Genomic DNA, 14,078 nt, shown 5'->3' on the forward strand with positions numbered 1-14,078 from the left:
CAAAAATAAATTTTAAAAAGGAGGATGTTTGAGATGAGGGTAGGAGTTTGAGCACAAACTTGAACAACTCACAAGTTGTGTTGAGGGTCATGTATGCATGTGTGTGTGTGTGTGTGTGTGTGTGTGCATATGTGTGCAGGGTGTGTGGGGGTATGCCTGAGATCAGAATCCCCCCACCACATTTCCCATCACGTCTCCCCAGTCACAGGAACTTTGTAATTACATCCAGCCTGGGCCTTAACCAAATAGCATTCTACCACCCTCTGCAACCTCTTTGTTTGATCTTCCCCCTGGAGACACAGGTCATGAGGAAGAGAAAGGAGGCAACAAACTGCAGGGAGTGAGTGAGGAGCTTCCTTTGACTCATCTTTTAATTCAGGAACTGAAAACAAGATGCCATTTCCCAAGGGTAGTTAGCACTACCCTGCATTAAAGGAACTCAGTCACAAAACCCTGGAGCAGGGGCCACCTTGGAAGTCACTAGTCAACCCACTTGGTTTACAGAGCTCAGAAAGGGGCAGTATCTTCTCTGATGTCACAGGGCAGGAAGGAGAAGCTGTGCGTAAAGTAGCCACGCGTGGAGCATGATTTCAGAGGCTTCCCCACCAGTTGCTACTGACGCCTACTCTGCCTTGCATAGCACCCAGCCTTCTGTTCCACCATCAGAGACCTGCCTAACAAACAAATGCACAAGAGGCGGGAGCTCGGTAAAGAAGGCTGATTTATGCTAAGGCATAGATGACTGATATCGTGGTTTTTGACACTAAGACATTTAGGTAGGGGGGCAGAGAAGAAGAGATCAGAAAGGCACTGGATCCTGAAAAGGCAAGAGGTGACTGGTTTAGAGGGAGGAGGGCACAGAGCTGGGAAAGGCACCAAAGAAAAGCTTAATACCTGCTTTGTAGGCCCTGGGTCCTGTGCCTGATTTTCTCTTTCCTCTGGGAAGGAAGCTGTGAGCTTTCTACAGTGTCAAATCACTCTTCGAGTCTAATCCGGTTGCTTTCTAGAGAGAATGTGTTTTAGATTTATTTTCAAAGTACATCTAAAGGTATCAGCTAGGTCATTCACTTCAGCTACCTGGGTCTGGTGGATGCCTCAGCTTTCATGCACAGCAACACTTCCTTCCTCCAGCCCTGTGGGGAATGAGGTATTTCTCAGGGTGAGGTTTCTGTTTTGTCTTGTTTTGTTTCTGAATAATTTAAACTCCCTGCTTTATGTTTCTAATCTCTTCATATTTTCAATATGAACATAGTTCTAAGGGCATTTTACATTCTCTGAGTGTGTTGTAATTGTTGTTTATAATTTAAATCTAACCTTTTTTCTTTCTTTAGTGTTTTTAATTACTTAAGAAATACATACTCATTGTAAAGGATTAAAAAATAGAAAAGTATATGAAGTAAAAACTAAACATCACTTTATCGCTTTCTACTGCCAGAGGTAGCCACTGTTAGCTCTTTGGTGTGTATCTTGTTTTTGTTTTGTTTTTAAACAAAAAAGGAGTTATATGGTGCATCAGCAATTCTCAAAGGGGGCTCTTAGGAATTCCTGAAGATCCCTGAGACAATTTGGGAGGGTCCACAAGGCTATTTTTATAATTATATCAAGGCATTATTTGCTTTTTTCACAGTGTTAACATTTGTATGGATGTTACAAAAAGCAAAAGGGGGTAAAATTGCTGGTGCCTTTTATCACAGTGTTAGCCACAAACTGTCCGAGTGTTCGTCACAACCTTCACCGCCACACATGCCGAATTACAGAAATGCGAGTTTCACTGCGAATGCCCTTGGTGATTCACTTTATTAAATTTCAACCCTGGAATACCTGTCTTTAAGATTCTGTATAATGAGATAAGTACACACAGAGTACTTCAGCTGCATTCCAACTAGAGGAGTAAAACTTGTCCAGTTGTTTGACTTACAAACTGAATTCAACAGTTTTTTTTTTTTTTTCATGGAACACTGTTTTTATTTGAAATAACAACTAACAGGCAAACTGTGGTAGTTCACATTTCAGAATTTTTCGGACATTTTCTCGAAAATGAATAAAATGAGCCTGTCACTTCAGGGAAAACTGACAGTTTTTATTACTAGTGGTGAAACTCAAACTTGTAAGCAAAAATTAGAATTTTTTTAAACGAAAAAGGTATATGCCACATCAGTTCTCAGAGGGTGCTCTGTGAGTTATAGTCGTTGCTGTGAGCTGGACATGACTCAGCATTGAAAGACTTCAGTGATGAGACTGGTGGTGATATTAACAAATGTGATTTTTAAAAATATTAATAAAATGTGTCAATATTACACAGATCTATATAACTCAGTGAACCAATGTTTTTCAAGTGACCAATGCATGTTACAAAATCATACATGGGTAAAAGTGAAAGACCGATGGCGTTTAATGTAACAGAGTAGGAAAAATTCACTGACATGGTTTCAGAATCCACATTGCAACTGTCAAGAAATTACCACTTGTTTAATTTTGGTGCCCAACCAAGAAGAATACCCACAATTATTTGAAAAGGTTATTAGAATAATCCTTCCTTTTTTCCAACTACGTATGTGTATGAGGCTGCATTTTTTTGCCTGTACTTCAACCAAAACAATATATTGCAGCAGGTTGAATGCAAAAGGAGATATGAGGCTCCAGCTGGCTTCTATTAAGCCAGATATTGAATACATTTGCAGAAATGTGAGCCACTGCCAGCCTTCTCTCTAAATTATGTTTTGGCATGGTTTATTTTCATAAAAAAGGTGTGACTTATGTAAACATGTAATGAGTTTATTAATTTTACTTTAAATAAATTAATAAGTACATTTTTAAAATGTCTTCATTTTCATTTCTAATATGGTAAATACCAATAGACATAACCCATGTAACATAAGCTCTTTGGGACACTCATCAATTAATAAGAGTAGAGAGGAGTCCTGAGACCAAAGAGTGTGAGAACTGCTGCCCTAAATATTGTTCCAAAGCTGATTATTATTACATGTCAAAAAACACAGGTCTGGCTCACTCTTTTTAGCTATTGCATGTTTTCTTTTTTCATAATTTACTTAACCACTCCTCTATTGATGGACATTTAGATTGGTTATAATTTTTCATTATTATTTGTAATGAACAATGAATGAATGTCCTTTGTACTTATGTCTTACACACTTTTGCAAGTATTTTTGTAAGACAAATTCCTAGCATTGTTGAATCAAAGACTATGTGCATTTAAGAAGTGAATAGACACTTTCAAATTACATTCTGAAAAGATTTTACCATTTTAAACTTCTACCAAAAATGTGCTCTCTTGTCTTCTTACATCAAATATTTTATGTTTATTCTTTCCTTTCTTTTCTTTCTTTCTTCCTTTTTTTTTGAATATTTTGCCTCAACAATGACTAGAATGGACTTACAATAAAAGTCAGAAAGAAAGATAAACTTAGAAAACTAGATAAGGGGTAGGACTGTGGGAGTGGGTGTTATACTAGAAATCTAGGTAAATGGAAGACATGCTAATTAAGCACTAAATTTTGCTTTGCTTTGCCAGGCAATTAAGGTAAAAGAAAAACATGGGATTTATGTGTCTTCCCTTATCTAACAGGAGAACGTCACTGAGCACCCCAAAAGAGACAGATCTATTCTTAACATTTATACGCTATTTCTTCACATGGATTCCCCCCCCCCTTTTCATCTTTAAGTTTTTATCTTATTCTGGTTTATTCTATTTTATTGAATAGACAATACCTTTGTATGGTTTAAAAAGCTAAATAATATAAAAAAGTACACACTGAAGTGTCTCACTTTCATTCCATCCCCATCCACCCTGCTCCCTCGTCCAAGAGGTAACCATTTTTATTTATGCTTTCACTGGTTTTGTGAAAATGCATGCAAACATAAATATTTCTCTTTCTAAACGTAACGTTCTCTATACACTAGTCTACATGTCCTGTATCTTGTTTTTTTACTTAACAGTCTATCCTGGAGATCACATAATATCAATGTATTGAGAAACACTGTCCAATAGTATAGCCTACTAGCCACATATGGTTATTTAAACTAAAACTAATAAAATTAAAATTGAATTCCTTGGCTGAACGAGCCACGTTTCAAGTGCTCAATAGTTACATGTGGCTAGTGGCGACCAAATGGGACAGAGAATATTTCCATCATCACAGAATTCTTTTGGAAAGCACTGGTTATGAAGATCTTCCTCATTCCCGTTTACAATTAAATAGTATCCCACTGTCTGGCTGTAACATACTCTATGCTTCTAGTCCAGTATTGCTGGACATTTGGGTTGCTAGCACTATTTTTGCTGTCATCAACAGTGCCCTATTTTCACATCAACTTTTGGGAAGTTTTTAAAAATATTTTTATTAAAAATATATCTAATATATAATATTATATTAGTTTCAGGGGTACACCATAGTTATTCAACATTTATATGCCTAAAGAAATGACCACCATGATAAGTTCAGCAACCACTTGACACCGTACCACTCTATCACAATATTATTGACTATATTCCCCATGCTGTACATTACATCCCCATGACTTACTTGTTTTATACCTGGAGATTTGGACCCCTTCTCCTTTGCCCCCCTTTTTAATTTTTCAATTACAGTTCACATTCAATATTATTTTATATTAATCTCAGGTGTACAGCATAGTGGTTAGACATTTATATAATTTAAGAAGTGATCCCCCGACTAGTCTAGTACGCACCTGGCACTATACATAGTTATTACCATATCATTGACTATATTCCCTGTGCTTTACTTTACATCCCCATGACTATTTTGTAACTACCAATTTGTACTTCTTAATTCTTTCACCTCTTTCATCCTGCCCCAGCCCCCCTCCCAATAAATCTAGTACCCATCTGACACCATACATTATTGACTATATTTTTTTATGCTATACCCCACATCCCCATAACTACTTTGTAACAACCTGTTTGTACTTCTTAATCCCTTCCCCTCTTTTCACCCACACCCCCGACCCGCCTCCCAACTGACAACTATCAAAATATTTTCTGTATCTATGAGTTTGTTTCTGGTTTGTTTGTTTATTTGTTTGTTTTGTTCTATAGATTCCACATAATAAGCAAAATCACTTTCTATGTCTGACACTCCACTCAGCACAGTAACTTCCAGGCCCCTCCATGTTGGCACAGATGGCAAGAACCCATTCCCTTCCATGGCTGAGCAATATGCCATTGTATATGTATATATACCACCTCCTCCTTATCAATTCTTCCATTGATGCAAGGCTGACTCCACATCTCGGTTATTGTAAATAATGCTGCAATGAACATATGGATGCACATGTCCCTTCGAAGTAGCATTCAGGTTTCTTCAGATAAATACCCAACAGTGGGATTGCTGGGTCCTTCTTTGTCTCTTATAGCCTTTTTTTAAAAGTCTGTTTTGTCTGTTATAAGTATTGCTACCCCAGATTTTTTGTTGTTTTCATTTCCATTTTCATGAAATAACTTTTTCCATCCTTTTACTTTCTGTCTGTGTGTGTCTTTTGATCTGAAGTGAGTCTCTTGTAGGTAACATGTAAGGGAATTATTTTCTTATCCATTCAGCTCTCCAGTGTCTTTTAATTGGAACATTTAATCTATTTATATTGAAAGTGATTGTTGATAGATACGTAGCTATTACCATTTTTTTATTCATAATTTTTATTTTTATTTTTTTCTGTCTTAAAGAAGTCCCTCTAATATTCCCTGTAGTACTGGTTTGGTAGTGATGAACTCCTTGAGCTTTTTCTTGTTTGGAAAGCTCTTTGTCTGTCCTTTGATTTTAAACGACAGCCTCACTGGGTAGAGTATCCTTGATTGTAGATGCTTGCTTTTCATCACGTTGAATATTTTGTGTCAATCCCTTCTGGGCTACAAAATTTCTGTTGAAAAATCAGCTGCCAATTTTAGGAGGACTCACTTATAAGTTACTAGTTGCCTTTAGCCTTGGCCATTCTAACTATAATGTGTCTTGGTGGGACCTGTTTTGGTTCATCTTGTTTGGGACTCTCTGTGCTTCCTGGACTTGTATGTTTATTTTCTTCACCAGGTTAGGAAAGTTTTTAGTCATTATTTCTTCAAATAGATTCTCAATCCCTTGCTTTTTCTCCTCTACTTCTGGTATCCCCATGGTACAAATGATGTTGTCCCAGAGGTCTCTTAAACTATCCTCTTTTTTTTATTTATTTTTTTTTGTTTTGCTGCTCTGATTGGGTGTTTTCTGCTACCTTCTCTTCCAAATTGCTGATTTGATCCTCTGCTTCATCTATTCTGCTTGTGATTCCTTCTAGTGCATTCTTCATTTCAGTTATTATAGTCTTCACTTCAGACTGGTTATTTTTTATGGTTTCTATGTCCTTTTCTATGCTTGCTATCTCTCTGTTGAAGTTCTCACTGAGTTCCTTGAGCATCCTTATAACCATTGCTGTGAACTCTGTCTCTGGTAGTTTGCTTGTCTCCATTTTGTTAAGTTCTGTTTCTAGAGTTTTCTCCTGTTCTTTTATTTGGGACGTATTTTTTTGTTTCCTCATTTTTGCTGCCTGTCTGTTTATTTCTATGTATTAGGTAGATTTGCTATGTCTCCCAGTCTTGGCTGGGGGCCCTGGCACAGTCTCCCTGGTCACCTGCTCTGGGTGTGTGTTGTGTGTTCCCTCCTGTTATAGTTGAGCCTTGACTGCTATTGGCACATCAGTGTTTGGGATTGGCCTTTAGGCTGATTGGCTGTGGGGTTTGGCCACATCCGCAGCTTACAGGCTGCTGTGCCAGGTGCTTACCCCACAGAATGGGATTTGTCCCCATGAGCTCTGGTACCTGTTGAGACCATCAAGAGGTGGGTATGCCACTTGTGGGTCTGGTCTGCTCTGCTCTGAAGCCAATCTCCAAGTATGTTAGTTCTGGGGCTACTCAGGAGAGGCTCCAGTGCAGGCCCAGGTCACTCACTGCCTGTGACCAGTCAGGGACTACCTAGTAGGAGATACAAAGTGAATTCCAGTTGTTCACTTCCTGTGCTAAAGTTGGAAGCGTGTGGGAGAGGCCACACTGTGAACCAAGAATGGCTTCCACGAGTGCCGGGCCTGTGGTCACTCCCCAAAAAACCAGGACACCTTGAGGCCTGTTGCCACCTGCCCTGTACCTTAAGGTTCAGCTGCTAATAAAGCCTTGTGTGGTACTCAGGTCTGGTGAGGCAGGGAAGAATTTTGGTCAACAGGTTAATGTAGACTCTGGTTTTGTGCCAGTACTAAGTCTGAAGCTACTCAGTAAAAGTTTCAGAGCACACCCAGGCCAGACGTTGCCTGCCTGGGGCCCTCGGACTCTGATAGTTTTCCAAGAAAGATTGCAATGTGGGCAGGGCTGGCTGCACTCGAGAAAGTGCCTCTGGAGTTGGGAGAGTTGGTAGGGTGGTTTCCCAGTGCGTCAGCAGGGAGGAGCTGTGGAACTCACCAGACCAATCAGATTCATATTTGGCAGGGGTGGTGGACCAAACACAGGAAAGATGGCACCTGCCTGCCAACTGCACTGGAGAAGTCCCCTCACAGGGAAAATGGCAACTCGCCTCTAGACCTTGCCTTGAAGCTACACACCACAGTCTGCCCCACATGTGCCTCCGACACCCTCCGAATCACCATCCATCTGCTGGAGCCCAGGGTGAGTGTCTTTGAGCAACTGCATCTGTGTGTGTGCCGTTTTAAAGGATGTCTGGATTTCCCACAGCCTTCAGGCCCACCCGGCTGGTCAGAATCCCCACTGTTTTTCACAGCCAAATGTAGGTCTCCTTTTCCCAGCACCAGTACTCCTGGCTGGGGAGGCCAGTGTGGGTCTGGAGTCCCTCACTCCTCTGGGAGGAACCACTGCAGCAGCCGAGATATCCCTCTTGATTCTCAACCACCACACAGAGTTTTGGGGCCAAGCCGTTTCATGTCTCTGCCCCTCCCAACAGTCTTGATGTGGCTTCTTCTTTACATCCTTAGTTATATTACTTCTGTTCAAGCAGAATTTAGATGGCTCTTCAGTTATTGTTCTACGCGTATAATTTTAATGTGTTCGAAGGAAGCACACATAGTGTTCATCTACTCTGCCATCTTGGATCTGTCCCTGAAAGGTTTTTGTTTTGTTTTGTTTTGTTTTTTTAATTTTATATACAAAGAGCTAGCATTGTTTTTTTCACCTGGTAGATAAATGTCATGGATGATCCATTCAAAGATCACTTAGTACAATTTGATGAAGTCTGTATTCTCTGTGTACTGACACTGGTGGCATGTATTGATGCTGTATTTCCAGGTGAAACCATGCTGGTTTGAGCAGGTGCAGCAAGAGCAAGAACCCTGGCTGCATTTTCACAGGTGGCTCCAATAAATCTGCTCGTGACCCGTCTTGCTTTCAGGGGTACAAGGAGGCAAAAGGCACATTAATTTTGATAGCAGACACTCTGCAATAACAAAAGGCATGTTGAGATGAGGACATCACCTAAGTCAGTAATTACTCTGCAGCATGGGACCTCTACTTTCATGAGTCTATCCAGTCCTTAGCTTTGCATGTCTGGAAATGCTTAGGCACATATCACCTTAGCCACACTTATGCGAGAATGATGGGCATCCAAATTTAGCAATTAATTGATAGTAAATGGAGTTGATTCTTTAGATTTACTGAAATCCTCATGCCTAGGACACTGCACTCCTAGAAGGCATCTCCCATCCAGGGAGACGGATAATACTGAGAGGTATTTCACGCAACATGATAGTTTCCTGTTTCCCGACCAAGTATGTCTCTCCTTTTATCAGATAACTTGTGTACGCTGGATTCTCCATTCTCTGCACAGTATTATCCCATTGGGACATCATTTTAGCTGCCTTGGAAACTAGCCCCCTTCTGTTAATAGATTCTTTCTTCAGAGAGAGCATGAGATTTCACCTTGCTTGGTGATGATCAATCATCAGTATAGTTTCAAGTCTTCCCCAAACTCTTCAATCATACAACCGCAGTATCTTTCATAATGTTATCATAATATATGGTAGTTTTAAAATATGTCTGCACTATTAGTACAATTCTGTACTAATCTAGTCTTTAGGAGATGGCGTTTAATCCCCACCTCCACCCTTTTCTCCCCCTTCAGTCTGGGCTGTGCTTTGTGACTTGCTTCTAATAACATACGGCAGAAGTGATGGTGTGTAACTTGTGAGACTAGGTCATAAAAGCACTGTGGTTTCTCCCTGCTTTGCTCCCTTGGGTCACTCACTTTGGGAGAAGCCAAATGCCATGTCCTAAGGAAACTCTAACTACCTGTCCTGTGGAGAGGTCCATGTGTGGAGGAACTGAGGCTTTGTGCTACAAACTAGCACTAACTTGCCAGACGAGTGAGTGAGTCACACGGGAAGTGGATCCTTCAGCCTAAATCCAGCCTTCAGATGACTGAAGCCTGGACAACCTCTTAACAACACTATGAGAGACCCTGAGCTAGAACCACCCAGCCAAGCTTCCCCTGACCCACAGAAACTGTATGAGATAATAAATGTTTATTATTTTACACTACTAAGTTTTAGGGTAATTTGTTAGCAGCGACAGATAACTGATATGCCCTAGATGGCTGAGATCATCCTCTTGTTTTAATTCCCATCTCGGAGGGTAACCTCAACCTCTATTCTCCAGAAATACTGAAGAGCACAGTAGCCTGTGAACCATCATTTCCTTATCTGTAAAAGGCAAGAAAGACTGGTGTAAAGGGCACGAAGCAGGGGCTCAAATGGAAGCTATTATTGATATTGTTGTCATTGCATTATTAATATAATATTAATATTATTAATATTATTGTCATTGATAGCAGAAGCACTGGACATCTTCTATTTGCCCCTCTATATCTGCCTCTCATCTTTTTCCACTTTATTCTGTGTCCCAGGAAACTGACGTCCGTGGACTATATCTCTTGCACTCAGGCTTCTGGTCAGGTTTGGCAAATGGGAAATAATAATATGCGATAGGAGGGTGAGAGGAAAGTGAGCAGGGAGATATATTTTCTTGATTTCCTCTCTGCCAGGTCATCATAGTTTGGGTTTGTGCTTCTACCTTGTGCTTCTAGCCTGAAGGCCACAGCCCCTGTCAGGGGACCTTCTCCATACACTCCGTGTCTTAGTACTGGTCACCACTTCCTCCCTTCTGCCCCCTCCGCCTAAGTAGTAACTGCTCCTCACTGTTGCTTGCCCCAGGGCGCTGTACTGCTCCTTGGTAGTTTCCCTAAACTCTGCCCTCATACTTTTGTAAACAGTCTCTTTATTAAACTCTTCAGATTACACCAATCCCCTGCAGGGATCCTGAGGTCAAAAAATTAAGTTCACGAACTTTCCACCGAGCACTGACATGTATAGCTTAGAAATGATGTAGAATTGTTAGTCGTGGCTGTTTTTAATAATGATCCTGGATAAAAAAAACATGGTAACCTCTGAAAGAGTGCTAAGAACCCAAGTAGATACAAGATTGAGTTTAGAAAAATCTCCCCAAATGGTGGTTGAGAATATCCTGAGCTGAATTCTCTGGCACATATGTATACTGTAAGTATGGGAGGGACCTTGCTTCCCTCCAAATAGCAAAACCCAGGACCTGCAAGGTCAGCTCGGGAAGGAGCCTTGCTCGGAACAGAGAGAGGCAGAGGGGGAAGAATAAGCTGGCCCAGCCTTGACTTTGTTCCCCAAGTGGACATTTCTTACTCTTAATCTCACCCACCTGCCCACAGGGAGCTTCTGCTTCCCTTTACTGCTTTCTCCTGGAATTTCAACAACAGCAACAAAAACAACTTTATAAATATTTCAGGAGAATGAAAAGGAGAGAGCTGGAGCAGGAACCACCCAGTGAAGCTGCTTCCCAGCCAGCCTGGAGGACTAGGAAGTACCCTTTCTGTGTTTGTTCCTGGTCTGGCTAATTCTCTCTCAAGGCTTTAACACCTGTGCCACCTTACAGAAGGGGGCCAGCACCCCTCACAGGCCCCTGGCTCGGGCATACTACTGTTAGAAGGTTGTCAAAAGGATTCATCTGTGTGAAGTGCCTGGGACAGTGTTGGCACCCAGTAGGTGCTATATGCAATAACCGCAGCAGCAGAAGCTGTGGTTATTAGTGAAGATGATGGGTACGGAACACAAACATGTTTTGTCATCTAGGCTTGGAATTTATGCCAGGAGCCCATGTCGAATGGCACAGTCCCAAGAGTGTCTGGGATAGACTATGAAAAAACATTAAAAACCTGTTGTTCACACAGATTATACATGTAGTTGGCCTGTAGTTCACTTTTGTCAGTGGAATGAAGGAGAAATGACAGATCAATAACCAGAAACACGCTGTTCTTAACCACTGAGTAGAGTCTTTCTTTTTTAAACTTTTTTTTATTAGTTTCAGGTGTACAAAACAGTGTAATAGTTAGACGTTTATCATTTTTCTCCCACAGTGTTAATCCCCTCTCCCCATCTACTACCCCTCTGACATCGCACGCAGCCATTACATTTCCACTGTCTCTATTCCCTGAGTAGAGTCTTTAGAACCCAGCTTAGCATTTCCATGGCTCAGGTTTATTCTGAATCTCAAGTACTATTCAGTGCAGTAAAATAAGCCTCGACTGGGGTGACTGAAGAGGGCAAGGTCTGCCCTGACCCTAAATGGCCCCAATTGGTAGCTTCTTGAGTTCTTATATCTCAATTATGCGTTTTTTATTATAATTTTGGGCCTGTTTCCTCAGTATAGACTTTTAGCAACCATATCTTACTGCTTAGAAAGTGAGAAATGTTGAAATGTTAATTCATATTAGTTGATTAGAAATGTGTTGAAATGTTCATAAATATTGGTTGATTAATAATGTTTGGCTAGAGTGTGCAGGCCCACTCACGTCCGAGTTCTGGGTGGTCCTGAGGCAACCCCATAGCTCAAGAATCAGGATTTTGAAGAAACACGAGTTCTTTGTGGACGTGACCTGTGAAAGCTGCTGTAATGTAGTCACACGGGGTCGTCACCCTGCTGGGAGGAGCTAAGTTCGGCATTGACCTGCCCCACAAGAAAGCTTGCATTGACTCTGAGCACAGGATGGGCACTCTGCTGGAAACCCTGGGGAAAATAGGAAAGGCCGTTTCCTACCTCAGCCCCGGTAGCAAGGGCGTGGGCCCATGGGATGGACCAAAGGGACCAGGACACTGACCCTCCCTTGGCTTCCACAGGCCTGGGACTTGGCAGTTCTGCTCAACAAGAGGAGTTCCCGTAGAGCCCCTCACCTGCCCTGCTCTTCCCTGGCTTCCCTGCAACGAAGTCGAGCTAAAAAAATAAATCAATAAAAATAATGTTTGGCTAATGACTAAATGCTTTCTCATATTCCATTTTCCCTCTTTATCAGTGACCACTTTGAATCTACTATAAACTGGGTACACGGATGTCAAATCTTCTTGGAGTTGGGTATGCTGCTGGAAGGTGTCAGTTTTGGAAAGCAGCTTTTTTTGTTTTGGGTCCCTTATTACCCACGTGGAGCTCCTTTTGAGGAAAACTGGCTACTTGATCCTGCAATCTTGAAGCAGGAACGGGCAGGGCAACCAAACCAACAAGAGCTGGCTGTAGATCAACCAGCAGCCCATGAGACAGCCCCCCAAAGGACACCAGTAACTAACAAAACCGGACCCTTTCTTTTGGAGAGTTTAAACGTGAGTCTCAAAAGGGCAACCCTTGCTGAAGAGGCTGGAGAGGAGGAGAAAGCCTGCAGAATACAGAGAAGGCAGTGAGCAGAAACCCCAAGGTAGAGCAGAGCAACTTTACTGCCTGGTGGTGGAACCCCGGAATCAGCCAGTAGGGGATGCTGCAGGCATCAGAGCTGCGTGATCCCCAAAGACCGCTAAACCATGTCCTGTTTGCCTCCAGGGCTGTTGTAGGGAGAGATTGGTTGGGCATAGGTGCCCCCATGGGCTGTTTTTGTTTGTTTAGAAAGGTGAACTGTGGAGGAGTAAGGAACTCAGACTCACTGTAACTAGAGTATCCTTACTTGCTTGATTTTTTTTTTAATTTAAGCATTTGATCTATGGATCCTGGAATATATATTAAAATTCACTCTAGAGGAGACATACTTTTGAGCTGAGGTCCTATTTTCCAGTTTCTTTTCATTTTGGGCCTGGCAGGAGGTTTTTATATTGCCTCCCAGGTGTGGGGACCAGCCACTTGGTAGGGCTTGTAAAGAATGAAATGGGTTTTGAAAAAAGTTAAACAAAATTCATTTCCAATATGCTGTTGGCTTTAAAATTCCTACTCAGAGTATCAGCTAGCACGACTTTTAGGTGCTCAATTCAAAGTCATTGAATTCTTCTCCCTCCTCATCTCTGTTTTCTCAACACGTCAGGTCCACCAACTCCTACCCCACTTTCTTTCTTTCTTTCTTTCTTTCTTTCTTTCTTTCTTTCTTTCTTTCTTTCTTTCTTTCTTTCTTTCTTTCTTTCTTTCTTTCATTTAATTATTTTCATCCATTTGAAATAGACTTTTTTGTCAATGGCGTGAACCAAGATCCAGTTTGTTTTTCCCTATATAGATCATCAATAATACCACATCGATTGAATAATTGAAATGTTTTGGTTTTTTTTAATTTTTAAAATAAAACAATTTTTATTCCCATCTCCTCATCCTCCTCCCCTTGGCAATCATCAGCTTGTTCTCTATATCTGTGGGCCACCCTACTTTTTCACTGCCTTCTCATACCATCTTGGCTCCTTCATGCTTGCGTTTCTCTGTGTTCTTCTGACACAATGTAATACTTTCCAGCACCAGACATTATTACACCATGTTGACAGATAAGAACCCGAGTGCTGGCATGAGGGACAGAGCAGGGTTCAATGAGGACATTCATTGCCAGCTGTCACTGTGAGCAATGGGCCCAGAAAAGCCAGAAAAGAAAGGCTTTCTAAGCAATCCAAAAAGAAATACAGAAGGAAAAATGGACACATCTGACTACACAAATTATTTAAAACTTCTGAATGGCAGAAGATACCATAAATAAAGTCAGAAGGCAGTGACAGAAGGAAGAAAAATATTTGTAATACAGGTAACAAACAAAAGGTAAATGTCT

The 14,078-nt window shown here is 41.2% G+C and overlaps 1 pseudogene; it reads left to right on the forward strand.

The window, feature by feature from the left end:
* The first annotated feature begins 11,817 nt into the window (after positions 1 to 11,817).
* On the forward strand, positions 11,818 to 12,178 carry LOC148758681 (copper transport protein ATOX1 pseudogene; annotated as a pseudogene).
* Positions 12,179 to 14,078: the final 1,900 nt, after the last annotated feature.

Source organism: Rhinolophus sinicus, chromosome 3 (assembly GCF_057876585.1).
Source record: "Rhinolophus sinicus isolate RSI-liver-muscle chromosome 3, RSI-T2T, whole genome shotgun sequence".
Classification (NCBI taxonomy): Eukaryota; Metazoa; Chordata; class Mammalia; order Chiroptera; family Rhinolophidae; genus Rhinolophus; species Rhinolophus sinicus.